The 16,097-nt window shown below is 43.4% G+C and overlaps 1 long non-coding RNA gene across 2 annotated transcripts; it reads left to right on the forward strand.

The window, feature by feature from the left end:
• Positions 1 to 152: 152 nt before the first annotated feature.
• LOC135444514 (uncharacterized) lies at positions 153 to 10,074 on the forward strand. Of its 2 annotated transcripts, XR_010439230.1 has the most exons (5): positions 153 to 630; positions 1,528 to 1,614; positions 6,064 to 6,156; positions 7,470 to 7,930; positions 9,932 to 10,074. It is a non-coding gene; the product is annotated as an uncharacterized LOC135444514 (long non-coding RNA). The 2 variants fall into 2 exon arrangements; XR_010439229.1 differs by lacking the exon at positions 9,932 to 10,074 and having other exon boundaries at positions 7,470 to 8,598.
• Positions 10,075 to 16,097: the final 6,023 nt, after the last annotated feature.

Consider the following 16,097-nt stretch of genomic DNA (forward strand, 5'->3'; position numbering starts at 1 on the left):
TTTCTCTCCCTACCCGCCTCCTCCTCCTCCTCCCCCTCTCTCCCTCCCCCTCCTCCGCCCGGCGGGAGGGTCGGGGGAGGCGGCGGAGGGGCCGGAGCGCGGCCGCGGAGCGCGGCGCGGGCACTGCGCATGTCCCCGCGCCCGGCGGCGGAGCCAGGGAGGTGGCGGCGGCGCCGCGGGCCGGCAGCGAGCACGGCACGGCACGGCTCGGCTCGGCACGGCCCTGCGGAGACTGCGGGGCACGGCACGGCCCGGTCCTGCGGAGACTGCGGGGCACGGCACGGACACGGCCCGGCCCTGCGGAGGCTGCGGGGCACGGCTGCCGCCGCAGCGCCTCGCTCGCTGCCCACCTTGCGGCAGTGCCGCGGCCCCGGGGGCCTTGGCGCCCCCAGCAGCGGGGAGCAGCTGCGGCCGGGCCGGCGCTGCGGCGGAGGATGCTGCGGCCGCCGCCCCGATTACTGCACGGGGGCTGCGCGGCTGGAGGATGCTCCGGTGGCCGGCCTGGAAAGGAGGAAAAAAGGAGGAATTGAAGCATCCTGGTCTTGTTTGGTTTTTTTTTTTTTCCTCGTTAAGTGAGCGTGACTAAAGAAGACAGGTATTTTGGCAAAAGGAACCTCGGCATAGTAACTGGTGGGTTTTTAATATTGTACCAAGGTCTTTAAGCAAAAGAAATAATCGTATTTTTACATGATGTAGGGAAGCGCAAGGACTGCAAGTGAAAAGCGCTGTAACAGCAAAGGCAGGAAAGGCTGCAGAAGCAAAATACTGAACTGAGATCTCTGGGGATTTTTTTGGGGAAATTGCACAATTACTACGAGTTTCCACCCATATGTAAGGAGTGACTTAACACCCAGTGAGCTCTTTCTTCCTGAGAATAAGTTTAAGCCCCATATGCCATTCTGCAGTAGCAGTGCTGTCAGATGCATTCAAGGTTTGAGTCTAGATCTGCTCTTGGTATTTTCCAAGCAAGGATTTGCCTTTCCAGGAAAGTGCTGGTTTGTTGCTTAGTTGGTTGCTTGGGGTTTTTTTTTTTTTTTTTGAAATCCAAATACAGCAGTGCCACCAGCATTTTCATTTTCACCTAATCTTTGGCAAGATTACAGCTCAATGTATTATCTCCACATGTATCTATCCAATGAATCCTCAGAGCTGATCCTTTCCTCATCCCACCTTTCACGATTGCCAGCTGTTGGGTTCCTCTGTTGATTTGTTAACCAATTTTTTTTAATATATTTTTAAACATTCTTTGAGCTCTTTATTCAACAACTTCTGTCTGCACTGGGTGACATAGTCCATGATTAGCAGAGTCCAGTCCATCCCAGTTTGTCCACGTGGCCCCTGCCACAAAATGCCTATTATTCTGGCATGTAACCTGCCAGTTCCTGTAATATCCAGCTGATGGTTGCCATTTTACCAGTCTGGTGTTGCCTTTCTTCTCCATTCTTGACATGCCACTATAATGGCACTGTAGCTGACCTAATGATGTTTTTCTCAGACTTTGTTTTCTCTGTTTTCTTTTACCTGCAGTTCTTGCCGAAAGTTCCCACCAAATCATTTAGTTAGAATAAAGAAGACTTTGTGAAACCCCTAACATCTGTATCCACATCCCACATGGTGAGTCTCCAATGAACCCAATTACCCCAGAGACTCTTTCACCTCCAACTGGTTTTGTAGTCAGTGAAGATTTGCACATGTAGAGTTTTGAATCAGCACTTCTGTTCCATCTCTGCATTCCTTCATTCTTGACCAGTGGTTCTCCTGCTCTACTCAAGCCTTGTTGATGTCCTATAGAGAGTGGTAGGCTGTCATCACCATTTGGTGCCTCTGTAGTGTTTTCAGTTTAAAGTATGAGTTGTGAAATTGTGATTTGTAGGAAATTTTGGAGGCCAACAGTAGGCTGTAGGTCCAAAAAGACTGGAAACTAATGTTCTAGCAGCTACTCCCCTTCAGCTGTATCTTTTGGCGCAGTTTGATGTCATCAGCAAAATACAGTTTTCATTGAGTCTTGTACAAGGAAGGAATGCACAAAGCATGGCTGTACACTGAAACCCAGAGGAGCTCTCCATCTCTTTAACCCTGCTGTAGACATTCCTGGTTCCTCCAGATAGTAAGTTTATTTGGATTTAATTAATTGAAAAAAAACCTTTCAACAATCATAAGCTTAATCAAGTCCATATACTTGCTTTTGAGCAAGAGTCACTACATGTGGTATAAAAGGGTATTGCCAAAGCAATCTGGACTCTCACCTTAACCTGTACTCCTGCTAAAATGGAAGCAAAGCCAAAGACAGTTCCAAAGGAGAGGGGTGGCTTTTGCTGGCCTCTTCTCCCACCACTCATCTCCCCTTTGCACTCCAGCTCCAAACACCTTTTGGTTTAATTTATCTGCCTCTGCATTTAGAAGAAGACAATATTGGATGTTTCTCTTTTAAATCTGGGGAAGTGGAGTTTGCTCATAACCTAACCTTTATTTGCAGCCCTAGTCAGCAGGCAGGCTGGTTAGGAAGGTCAGAAAGGAGAGATGCAGAGAATGAGGGACAGGAGCTTGTGATCTCTTGACAAAAGGGAAGGATCAGGCATGGAATCAAAACAGAGGAGTAGGAGGGGGGTCTAAAGGTGATGGGTAGCTGGTGGAGATCGAGGGGTAGGAGCTGCATAGGCAACAGGCAAAGATGAAGTCCTTCAAAAAGGCTGGCAAAAATGAGGCAGTCTCAGCCATAACAAATTCTGCACTCAACAAGAGTGAAACTCTTCCTTCCTGTCATTCCTGTGACAGGCACTCCCCAAGGCCCCCACTGCTGCTAGAGCTCCAATATCTGAGGCATTGTGCCTCACACCAGTGACACCCTCTCTGCCACAAGGAGCTTACAGTTTAGCATGACCCAAAATGCAGCAAAGGAGTGCAACAAAATATTGTACCAGAGCAGGAGAGAAAGGACAACTGGAACCTTGGAAGCCTACATTGCACGTTACATTTTGTAATGTCATGGTAATATCAGAAGCCAATAACATACAAGTAATGTACACACACAGCAGCAACCCACCCTCCATCTCAGGCATTCCCACTGTCTTTTTTCTCCCAGTCAAGAATGAGGAAATCCCAAGCACCCCATTTAACCTCTTGTCCAAGGGCTTGTTGTTGGTGGTAGTTAGGGCAGAAGGCAAACGCAGGCACAGCTGAAGCACAGCATGTGCTGCTAGGGGTCACAGCCTTTGACTTGCAGCATTCTGTGAGAGCAGCAGTCAGGAGCAGCTGGATGTGTGCAGGCTCTGCTCTGGCTCAGCCTGGAACAGCCCATCCCTGTCCCTTGCTCTGCCCTGCATTGCACTGTCACAGCTCTTTGCAAGTGAGCTGGCCACACAAGTGACTTTTCAGCTGCACCAGTTCCCAGGGAAGGCACACAAATTTCTGCCAGCCAGCATGGGAAGAGAGTCAGGGGCAGGCAGGGGGGCAGCAGGGCTTGGAGAAGCTGCTGGAGGTGTTCTGCTCCAGAGGCACAGGACTGGCCTCAGCTGTCCTTATCTAAAGCAGGTTGTTTTACTGAACTGCATTTTCAGATGCCTAAAATGGATTTTGGTACTCAAGCTGGACACCTTAGGTTTCATCTTCCTAGGATGGCAATCCCTAAGCCAGCAGTTCCCCTCCACCAGAGTGAGGAGGCCCTGTTCCAGACATGCAATCCCATCATCTCTCCTCTGTCAGCCCGGCTACCTGTGAGTGAATGAAGCCCTTCAGTCACCAGAGCTGGCCACTAACCAAGCAAAATGTGATCCTGAATGAAACAGCTGCCTGGTTTTCTGCTGTGTCATTGAGTTGTATCAGCTCACAGGCAAGTCAAACTCCAGAGCCACCACAGATGAGGGGGCAGGCTCTTTGGCTGGGAAGAAATTTGAGTTAGAGGAGAAGGAAAAGAAGGAACAAGACTTCCCCCTTATGGCAAGACCAAGCCACTGGATATGCTTAGGTGCTCACAGATGCAGTTGAGAGGTCAATTTACATGTGTTAAACCAGAAATACACAAACTCTGCAGGAGCTGGAAGTGCTGCAGTTTGCTGCAATCGCTAAATTCACTCCTATTTTATATAAACATGATCCTAGTTCCACATCTCTTCATGTATAAACACTCATTAAAGGAGTTTTAGTAAATAAAATTGGACAAAAATCAGTTCTCAGCCTGCAGGCTTCTGCACTTTGAGGAAACAAGTACCTTTTGAAGATATATTGAGGTACGTCCCCTAATTATCATTTGTACATAGTATAAGCAAAACTCATTATAAAGAGAATGCAACTTCAAACCACACAAGTGTAAATTTCATATGAGTGCCTAATGCAGAGCAGTACCATGGGTTTAAATCAGCATTTTCAGTATCCCTCATCTCTGCCAGTTCCTGGGATGAAGCATGCCCTACCTGCCTTAAGACAGGCAAGATGTTCATCCTTGCTAAGCTCCCTCTCACCACACACTGGTAAAAAAGTTCAAATTTTTTTAAAAAAAAGTAAAAAAAAGTAAAAAAATTCAAGACTGATGTGTTTCCTTCCTCATGCCAGGCCTGCATCACTTCTAACTGCTCATCCCTCCAGCATGGGCTTTGTCCTCACTTAACAGAGTGTATTATGACATGGCCTGGAGCCATCCACAAGGATTGCAATTACTCCTCTCTGTATTGTTGGCCTGGTTTTCAAGAGGCCTGGGCAGTCCTACTTCTTCAAGGAGCGGAAGGGCCTGAGGATAGCATCACCTCTGGAAATCAAGCCATTAGGGACAAGAAGAGGATGTGAAGGAAGGCATGGGGGCTTGTGGGAAAGCATTGCTTCCATTCAAGAGGCACATCAGGGAGAAGCTGCCACAGTCAAGGGGAGAGAGTAAATAATCTAATAAAACTTTCTTATAGGCCAAAAAACCCAGTGAAAGCCTGGCTGGCTGCACACCACGTCTCTGAAAGCAATGACAAATCACATTATGGTTGAGGTGTGTAAAATAGTTCTGTCAAAGCAGTGGCTCCTGGTGTGGTTGATTTGACTGAGTGGTCCAGACATTGTTAGTGCTCCTGCCTGGTTAGTGCTGAGACCTTGGGGGCAAGGAAACTGTCTTCTGCCTGAAGTGCTGGGCCAAGGCTTCCTCCAAAGGAGAGAAATGTATCAAATGGATGTGGTATTTTCGGGGAGGAAAGATGAATCTGACTCCATGTTCTTAGAAGGCTAATTTATTATTTTATGTTACTATATTAAATTAAAGAATGCTATACTAAACTATACTAAAGAATAGAGAAAGGCTACTTAGAGAAGGCTACAAGATAACAGTGAAAAACTCATGACTCCTTCCAGAATCCCAACACAGCTGGACCATGATTGGTCATTAAGTCAAAACAATTCACATGAAACCAATGAAACAATGGCCAGTTGGTAAACAATGTCCAAACCACATTCCAAAGCAGCAAAACACAGGAGAAGCAGATCAGATAATTATTGTTTTCATTTTTCTCTGAGGCTTCTCAACTTCCCAGGAGAAGAAATCCTGGTGAAGGGATTTTTCAGAAAATATGACAGTGACAAATGGACAAAGCCATTCCTGGTGGTGCCACCCTTGGGGGTAGCTCACTTCCATGCTTTCCAGCAAGGAGGAAGGAGAGAAGTTGCTGAGTCTGCTGAGCAGCGCCTGGACCCACGCTCAGCCTCAGCAAATGATGCTCCTCCCAGCCTGGGAGCCAGCTGTGGCTTCCCTCACCTTGCCAGCCTTGGAGTGCCTTGGCTTGGCTCTGGTTACTGCTCAGCAGCACAGCTGCAGGGCAGCAGAGCAAGGGCTGCTGTACATCTGCCCAGCACTTTTCCACACACGGCTTTCCACCCAGGAATCCTATTGTCATGAGACATTAGATGTTTTAGGCTCATTAATTCTGGTGACACAATCCAGAAATGTATTTTTAGAGGGAGTGAGCAGGTGTCCATGGCAGCATTTTAGCTGACATTGCTGCAGAATTGCTATTCAGGAGTATTTAGTTGTTCTTTGTATCTTGATTTGTTGCTGAAAAATGTGGCTGTTCTTAATATTTTACCTCTTCTTAGCTTCAGGAATGGCCTGGATGAGACAAAGGGAAACATTTGCATCCTTGAATGGACTTTGATCTATCAGACATCCACTAGGAAACTGGAGAAGTGGTAATAATGGTTCATCTGTAGTACTGATTGTAGATGATGGCTGGGAAAGAGAACAAAAACAAGAAATTAAAACTAATGACTCTACCAGGTTGAGAAAATATTTTGGTTCAGAAAATTACATCAAAATCATGCTTTTTTTTCTCCACAAGTATTAGAAATATACATAAAAATTATTCAGTCAGAAAATTGTTTGCTAGTGTTAAAAATAATTGCAATCTATATTCACAGTTACAAACTATTTCATTTTTTTCATAACTACCTTAAATAAAATCTTTAAGGCTGCTGTAATATAATCCTCCATCAATATTTTTAAACTGCTAGGCACAAATATGTAGGCTCATAGAGCTCATTTTCCAAAAGAAACAATACAGTAAAGTGAGTTTGACCCCAAACCCATCTGAATGTAATTACTAGGATGGCAAACTGGTTTCTAATGACAGTCACAAGCATCATGCTTGAATCAAAATATTTCGTTTGTCTGAGTTCTCACTCTTTGTATATGTACCTATAAATTTTAGTTTGCTGCAGCAAAGTTCAGGACATTCTGCTGGCCTTGGGAAATGAAGGACTGATTTCCTATTGCTAAATATGAACAGAGATGCTGCTGTATAGAGGCTGAGGTGATCTTTAAAAACATACAAAAAACCCTGTCAAGAAATTCGTTACCACAGAGGAGCCTATTACAAATATGTGGTCTGACCACAGGGCAGGTATTTGGAAGCAAATCAAAACTGAGTAGAAAAAAAGATTTTTCAAATTCACTAATACTCATTTCAACTAATAGCCCACCTGCTAAGTGTAACAAACCTGAACATATTGTGATTATTAATGCTCTAATGTAGCCTTTTGTCAAAAAAAAAAAACCCAAAACCAAGCTTGAGACATTGTTGAAAGACAAATCAATGTGCCAGTGCCACTCTCTCACATACTGAGGTAAAAGGTTGATTCTCGCAAAGGCTAGAACACTTTCCTTGTCTTTAGGCTAAGAATGATTAATTTTACTCACAAAGACACCAGAAAAATGTGGAGAGCGGGAAGGAGTGCTGAGGTCTCAGTCCAGAGCAAGAGCTGTGGTGGTGCATGAAGAGATTTACATTTCTCAAGGAGAATGCTGCCCTGCTCTGAGACCAGAAATTAGGAGAAATGCAACCCCTTCCCACCTCAAATAGGAAAGGGCAGGGTCTGTCTAAGTGGTTCAAGGTCTGGGCAAGTGAGGGCTCAGGTCCTGGGGGGAAGAGGGGTTAGTGAAAGGAGTCCAGGCAAATGCTCCCTTTGAATGACAAATGTTTCACCACCATGACTTCTTTCCACAGCTGACTGCCTTTAGGAAGAGGCTTGAAGGATTGCAGCCCGAAGCAGTTGGCCTCTCCCACCTCTCTTTCCAGGAAGCTGGAGGTCAAATTGGAGGTTCTGAGTTCCAGGCAGCTGAACACCAGGGCTGGGGTTTGTTTGTCCCATGGCTTGTGCAGCACCATCCAAAGGGCGGCAGGAGGGGCAGTGGCCACAGGGCCAGCAGCTCATGGAGAGCAGCTGCAGCCCCAGGGAACTGGGCTGAGCCAGGCTTGCTCCACAACTGTGATACCATGGAGTCCAGCTCCATGCTGCCTTTCTACCTTTGAAGTCTGCAATAGTTTGTGGTTTGGGTTTTTTGGGTTTTTTTGGTTTTTTTTCGGACTTCTCAAATGGCATTGAATTGTCAAGCAATCAGAAGTAGAGCCTGGAAGACCTGAAAAATATTAACAAATTTTTTGAACAGCAAGAGTGATTTTTACAGGTATGCATATCTCCTGTTTCTGTTGGTGTCCTATAAATAAGAAAAAGAGATTTTAAAAAATAACCTTGAAGTTAATTTTTAATACAGGAACCATAATTTATTAAAACTAGAGAAATTAATTTTGGACTAAATGCATACCTCAGGTGCTCCAAGACAAGGATGTATTTAAAATGACAAGCAAACAAAATCCATTACATAGACAGAATAAAATTGAAGCAAGTCATTATTTGAAATACAAAAATGCAATATATATCTTATTTTAAAATAAGTTAGATGATTTCTTTTTCTACTTTCTTTTTCCACCTTTCTAAATCTTGTGGAAGGACATATGCCTCAGGCAAACTCTGGAATTATTTCCTTTTTGATAAAAGGGTCTTTCTGTCTTGAAGGCTAGCTGGTCAGTAATATAGCTAAACCTAAACAGGAGGAGGAGTAAAGCTTTTGATTTAGTACAGTGTTTATGTTAGGAAAGATGTTTAATCCTCAGTTTTCTGAAGTGTCTCTACTGTCAGATACTACCCTATACCAGTATGCAACATTCACTCTCAAAAATGTCTGCTACCCTCTTTTTAGTGAGGTTTTTTTTTCTTATTTTTGTAAAATTTTTTGTGGGTTTTTTTTTCTTATTTCTGTAATTCTTATTTTTGTAACAAGGTAAATAAAAAACAGTAAGCCAAGTTATTTTCTTGGTTAATATTATCTCACTTCCAAGGGACCTGTTAGAGGGGGATCGGTTGTCCTGTGTTGGCTGGAACAATCCTGGTGTGCAACCCCTTTTTTGACATCTTCAGACACTGTTTTCTTTCAGGCTGCATAGCCTGCCCCTGCCTTTGCCACCTTACTGCTCTATGGGGTACCCTCTGGGACACTTTTTGTGTCACTTTTTGTGGGCTGTTGTCTGGGTGTTTCAACTACAGTAAAATCTGGTTTCCCCATCTCTAACTGCAAGGTAGAGTAACAAGAAAAACCCAGAGAAACTCCTATAACCCTGAAATCCAGCTGCCATATACAGTGGTTGTTCCCTTCTGTCTTTCCTGCTTAACATCTCTCCTACACCAGCAGATGAATTTCCATGCAGCAATAGTGTGGACATGGCCTGGAAACAATGGAAGAGGGGCAGAGAGAGACAAAATTTTCCTTCTTCCACATAGCCAGTGGTTGTATCCACAGCAATGGGGACACAGCAACAGAGGCTTTCCCTCTAGGTGCAGCAAGCCTCAGCAGTGCTGAAACAACTCTGTCCCTTATTCAGTGCTGTGCTGGTGCCACCACTTTTTGACTTAGCACAGCATTTATATCAATGAGGCAAAATAATAATTTTTAAAAATGCGATTATTTTATTGTCCTCAATTCCTCAAACTGGTGACCAGATCTTAAGAGATGATGAAGAAACATTTATGAAGAAACAAATTCTTTATGTGTCTGTCAAACTGCAGTGTAACAGCTGAATTGCTAACTTGTGTCTTTTCTTCTTCGCTAGATCCTTTTCCTCCCTTCCCCACTGGCTGCCCTGTATAACCAAACCACAGAGATGTTAATGTAATTTCTGGCCAAGACAAATCAATGTGGGCTTTGAGCTGCCTGGGTGTTTTGTTCATGCCCTCTTTTCTGGGGCAGCCCTTGTACAGCCAGTGCAGGGGAGCAGAAACAGCTCTCTAATCACCAAGTCCTCAAAGGACTAAAGCAATGCAGGAGATCATTTTGCCATTAAAGAGGTAGTGATGGAGCAGTTACAGTGTCTGCCCAAGATTCTGCTGTAAAATAACATCCTTCAGGACTTCCCAATGCAGGTACAGAAAATGTTGTTCCACTTTCCTCTTGAGGCTGATTTTATGAAATCAGAAGCAAATCCTTAAAGAGCTTAAGATGATAATCTGCTTGGTTTTAATTTATGAGAAGTCTTTCTTGTGTTAAAGAGAGTGATTAAGGATTTGCTTTGTATATATTCACATGTCTCTGTCTGCTGGATCAGAGTCAGGTATTGCTTCGTCTTTGTTTCAGAGTGAGCAGCTTGTGTCCCCATGCCTGCTGCCCTGCACCACCTTGTTTGACAGCATCCATCGACCATGGGCACAGCCTGAGGGGCAAACAGGGCTGGAAGGTGCCAAAAGGGGTCTGTCCTGGGCTTTTACCACCTCCCTCTTGGGCTGGTAAATATTCCAACACTGCCTTCCTGAGAAGCTGTCTTAGCTGGGAGCAAGGGCCAGGGAGAAAGCTGGTGTTGTTTTAACCTCAAGAATTAGTATATTCAACTGAGACAGACTGTGGTGTCCAACACTCAGCTGGTGTAATATTATATACACATAAGCCTGGGTTGAGTAGAGCTGCTATTTTGTAGAAAGAAAGAAAGAAAGAAAGAAAGATCATCCAGTAACTTTGTTGCAAAAAGAAGAGGAGCAGCAGAAGGTCATCAAAGATTATAGCATATCTGGGGTTGCAGAGACTGCCCTTTGAGAAAAATTCCTGTAGGGCATTTCCATGTCAGCTCATTCCTTGTGTGTGCTTGTTATGAAAACTATCCTTGTTTTTCCCAGCATTGAGAATTCAATTTCTATATTGTGACTCAGTTTTTGCCATTTCAGAAGATGCTCTATCCCGGTAAAACATTATAGTCTGCTGGTGCTGAAATGCCAGAAGGATTTGTAGTGACTTCCACCAAACCACCTGAAAAGTAGGTCAGTAGCTATACAGTTTCAAGAGAATTGCAATGCCACAGCAGAAACTGAGTTAATCCTGATGTATATGATGAATATACCTCCTAACCCCTCTGCAGGGGACAGTGTGGACATGAATATATCTTGATTAATCTTTACTCAACTGGTTATTTCCAAAGGGGGGGGCCTCATGACATTTTCTTTTTCATTAAATACCACAGGGCCAAATCTCTTGAGCTTGTTTGTTCAAACAGAGGCATCTAAATCCAGATTTAGCCCATAAACTCTCATGAGGGGAAAATAAAATTTCATGGTGAGAAGAATATGTAATAAATAAGAAGAATAAAACATTTAAATTCATTTATATCTGGAATTTCTCTTCCCAAAGTAAACCTGCAATTAGGTTTATTTAGATAAAGGACAAACCTCTTGTGGTGATTGTTCAGCTAAATGTGTAGATTTAGGTCTAAGCAGCTACACAAAGTCACCATTAAAACCCTGCAGGAAAGCCCTGGTGTATTCTGACTTAGTGAGTTTCCCTCGAGCAGTTCTTGCCTGCTGTATTTCATTTCAGCCTTGGTTTGTTGCTTTTAAATAGCTATTTTTAAAATTCTGAAATCTCTTTATAGCTGGCAGACAGAAAGCGTAGGCTGCAGGCAGGGAAATGGGAAGGGAAAAGAAGGGAAGGAGGGAGAGCAGATCTGAAGTATGTCAGAATGAATGCAAACATTACATAATGGAACATGTAAACACTTTAAATACAATGTTAAAGCCTTTTTAGGTTGAACTGACACCAGAGAACAGAGAGGGGTAAGCACACTAAACTCACATATACTCCATGGAGTCCCATCCAGAACAGTTCACATTGAACTATAAACCCTTGGACTAACATGATGAAAAAAGGCAAATTATGTGTCAATAACTTAAAAACAGAAATATCCATGTAACTATAGGTTGCCTCAGGTGGGCACTGATGGGGAGATGAGGGATTATACAAAGGATTTGGGTGGCCTCTTAGGTGGTGGGTAAACACAAGCTGCTGGTGGGATGTGTGGCTTCAGAGGACTAAGAGCAGGCTGCAAGGAGCAGGGGATGACAGGGGAAACACAGCAGTAACCAACCCACTGCTCAAATAACATCCAAAGGCTGCACCTCAGGAGGGTGGTGGGAATAGGCAAGAGAGCCCTTCTGGTGCTGCTGGGGGGATCAGCAGAGCAGGCTGTGATCGGGGCTGTGACAGTCTGGTGGCCCTGAAGGTTTGTCCCCATAAGGAGGGGACTGCCCTGGTAAGCAGCAGCTTCTGTGCAGATCAGATGACGCTGCTGAGAGGTAGAGGCATGAGTGAGAGGACCACAGCTGTCCTCCAGGGCTTTTCTTTGGGTGAGGGAGTTAGAAACATCTATAAAAAATCTAATTAGCTTGTAAATGAGGAGATAGCTGAAGTGATCTGTCACAGGCTATAAATAACACTGTTCAGAAAACAAAGTTCTAACAATGGCTTTATGGGTGGAAGCTGGAGCTGGGTAAGTTCAAGCTAAAAATAAAATGTAGATCTTGACCAGTGAAACACCTTATGACAGGATGTGGTTAGCTTCTCTCTCACATTAAATCTTTAAATCAGGATTAGATTTCCTTCCTTAAAAAAATCTCACATTCAGTCAGCAGAGAATTGTTCAGCACTCTGCTCTCAAAGAGTAAAATTCTAGAGAGTTATGCTGAAGCCTGCAATGATGCACCCTGGGCTTAAAATCTGTGACTTTAGAATACCCACCCTTGAGCAATATGTGATTAGAAGGGTTGCAAATGTGTATTAATTAACACTGAAAAGCTAATCAAAGTGGGTTGGTAAATCAGGCAACCATAAAGGACAAACTATAAAAACAAGCTAACTTTCAGCACTAGAAAATATGTGGGACAGAAAAGTGTTTCCAGTGAGGAATATTGCTCCTTCAAACCATCCCCTGTGTAAGATAATTAATTTATTGTGGGCTTTTTGTGGCTGATGCATACTTGTAAGTTCCTTACTTGTGCATAGGTACACCAATTGCAAAAAGCCTGTGTGGGGTTACAGAATTGCCATCAGGCTGTACATTTTCAGCACAGTCACACACTGTGTGTGGAAGCGCAGATGAGACTTGGGTCCTTCTCCTTCACAGCAGGGTTTTTTCTCTGAGTGGAGGCTGATGGTTTCTGTGAGACACAGCTGAATGGCTCCAGCTCTGCCAACACAGAAAGGCTGCAGATGAATTTGCTATAGGAAAGTAAACCTTAGAGCATGTAGATGCTTGTGAAATCCTCTTGGGATTTCATCCCTAGTGTCTTAATGTGTCTGGTTAATTGTCAAGTGCCAAATTTACATTCATCAATTAAATGAGAATGATTACAAACTGTCTTACCCATTGTCACAGAGGCAAAGGTTCCTTTCAACTCTAATAAATTAAATTAAATTGGCTCAAACCCTGCAACCCTGGACAGATTGGCTTTATGTTGAGAGGCATTAGTTTGATTGACACCTGTCTGGTTGACTGGGAATGGTTACCAGAATGAATAGCATCAGACAATGGGGTTTTTTGTGTTTTGGGAAGGATTTGTTTGCATAGGGACAACATCAGCTGGTGGATGCAGCACACAGGAGAAGCATCCAACCAGTTATGAAGCATCAGTGGCTTTAGGTTATAATACAGGAGTCTTATGAAGCCTGAACATGTGGATAAATGTGTGTAAATATTATCATTGTTGTTTTTTTATCCATCTAATTCCAGTTATCAAGCAGGAAACCCTGTGTATTAACAAAGATCAGCAATTCAGTGACAAAACATGTTTCACACATGACATGTTCTCCACAATTAGCAAACACTGGGGTGACCCTCAACACCTAGAGTTTAACTTTGTTGCCAGGAAGGGGATTGAGGTGATCTTTATCTTGTCTGTGTGTTTTAAAAAGTCTTTTACACCACACCACATATCTTCCTGTTTTTTAAGAGTTTCATCAGATCACTGTCTGCAAATGTAAGGCTCTACACAGCACCGCTGGTAAATCATCTTTGCTAAACCTCATCTACCCTGCATTTACTCTAAGGGACTGCTGCAACCTTGCATTCAGGATAGAGAAGCTGTACTGCCACACCAAACACCACGATTGTCTTCTGGCAGCAGGTAGTAAAATGCATAGCATAGAATAGTAAAATGGTTTGGGTTGGAAAGGATTTAAGATCATCAAGTTCCAAGCCCCCTGATTTGGACAAGGACACCTTTCACTAGACCAGGTTGCTCAGAGCTTTGTCCAGCCAAGTCTTGAACACTTCCAGGGGTGGGACACCCACAACACCTTTGGGAAACCCGTGCAGTTGTCTGGGAGCAGTTCAGCATCACTCCTGCCAGTTTGGCTACCCAGCTAGTAAAAATCAAGATGGTTCTACTTAATCCATTAAGCCTTATTTCTCCTGTGGCTCTGGCAGGTTGGACTTTTGAGAGGAATAGAAAAAGCTTGAGGGAAGATGTACACATTTTTAAAATGTACTCAACTATTTTAGATGTGCCTTTTGCTAACATGTTGTGTAGTTGAATTACACAGCTGTGTAATTCAAAATGCAGTTAAGCTGGCTGCAGTTTTGCAGACTTTAAATTTGAGGGTAGACAGCAAGGGAACTGAATGTCTCTGGTTATAGGCAGATAATATCCTAAACTGTGTAAGAAAGGCCTAACATTCTGACTTGCTCTTATAAATTTAGGTGCAAAAGAATTCAAAGTGATAATAATCAAAACACAGGTCAATGAGGAGGAATATACCAATAATTTCATCATGTAAGTGTAAATGATTGACAGCTAAATGCATTTAGCATTGTGTTTTCTGGGCTAATCCTTGTAGGTTACCTCATCCTGAGAAGCCTTCAGTGAAATTTAACTGTAGCACTATTTTCTGGCCTCTCTAGAATCCCTACTCGAGCAGTGTCACTTCTGTCTTCCTTCCTTTGATGCTTTTGGTGTGGCTCTCACAGCAGGGGCACAGAGGGGTAAAACCATCAGCAAATGCCTCCAGTGAGGGAGCAGAAGCTGTGCTGGAGGTTTCAGCAGGCTTGGTTGCAGATGGGGTGAGGGTGGATCATGGTGCTTGTGGTTTTTCTCACTCTGAAGATAAGGGTTATTTCTTATAAATTTCTGTTTTTCTTCTCAGACATGCAAGCACAGCAGATTTCAGTGTTTTGCTGCTGACTTGTCCATGTGCTACAGGCTGTGCTATCAGTCAGTAAGAATGGTTTGTACAGCAAAGCAGCTGGGCTGGAGATCCTGTGTCCATGTCATGTGAAGAAGCTGCATTTTTACATAGTTTATGATATGATTATGTAATGACATCAGAAGTTCATGTCTTGAGTCTAGAGAGATGTTTGGGACACACTACCTTCAAAGCTGATTTGGGAGACACTACCTTCAAAGTATTTCAGCCTTCTTTTCGAGGCTGAAAGATAAAAAAGCCATCAAAGGAGTGTCTTGGCTCCAGCCCAACCCCAATGAGGAGAAGCTGTGCCCTAGTGTTGGTAAGATGTTATGTCTGTTCTGACAAGGGTGGGGGGTTTTGGCATCTCTGTGCTAGGAATTATTTTTTGTGGGTGGCATAGTACACAGAGAACTAGTGCCATTTTTACCTTTCCAGACTAAGTTATGGATAGAAATGATGAAGTGTATGCTTTTCTTATTATATTAGCATAGGCATGGCTCTCCCACAGATGAAATTGTATAACAGGACATTAATTCAGTTTTTGCATATAAAGTGACTGCAAGGATGAAAGAATATCTCCTGACAGAGCCACTACCTAGATGCAAAGAGATGATCAAAATATTTTTCTAATCTTCTGTATCTAGCATGCTCTACACATTTCTATTAAATACTATATTCCAGCTGTCATCAATAAATTACTTCAGCTCTATTCCCTCCTTTAATGATAAAAGCACAGTCCTTAACAAAAGCAGTGTATTCCATTTTGAATCAATTAATTTTATGTGTATGTCTTGATCCACAGTAAAATCTATGTGGAATAATTGTCCGCTGTAACACCCAAAGTAATTAAAACTACATGGGGACAGTTTTGACAGTGTACTTTATCATCAGGACTTATTTTCCTGTCACACACTCAGAGGGCAATTTGATGACCATGTAAACAATTAATCACCTAGGAGTGAATGAGGAAAACTTTCTCAACAGTGCAGAGATTTCATTTCCTTAGCAAGCCCATCAGTACAAAACAACAGCAGGTCAGTACCAGTGCCACAGATACCACATGGGAGATGTTGGTGGGGAGCAGAGCAGAATATGGCTCCCCTTTTCTTCCACACAGCTATAGGTTCCTCTGCTCAGCTGTCTGATCAAGGAGCAAAAGTGGTGAGTTAAATCATGCAACAGAAGCTGCTACCAGATATGCACAAAGACAAGTTTTCAATCCACCAGGCCGTTGTTATTTGGTGACATGAATGGCTGAAGTAGCTCATGTGCCAAGGTGGATGTACCACTGGGATGC

The sequence above is a fragment of the Zonotrichia leucophrys genome, chromosome 2 (genome assembly GCF_028769735.1).
Source record: "Zonotrichia leucophrys gambelii isolate GWCS_2022_RI chromosome 2, RI_Zleu_2.0, whole genome shotgun sequence".
Taxonomy (NCBI): Eukaryota; Metazoa; Chordata; class Aves; order Passeriformes; family Passerellidae; genus Zonotrichia; species Zonotrichia leucophrys.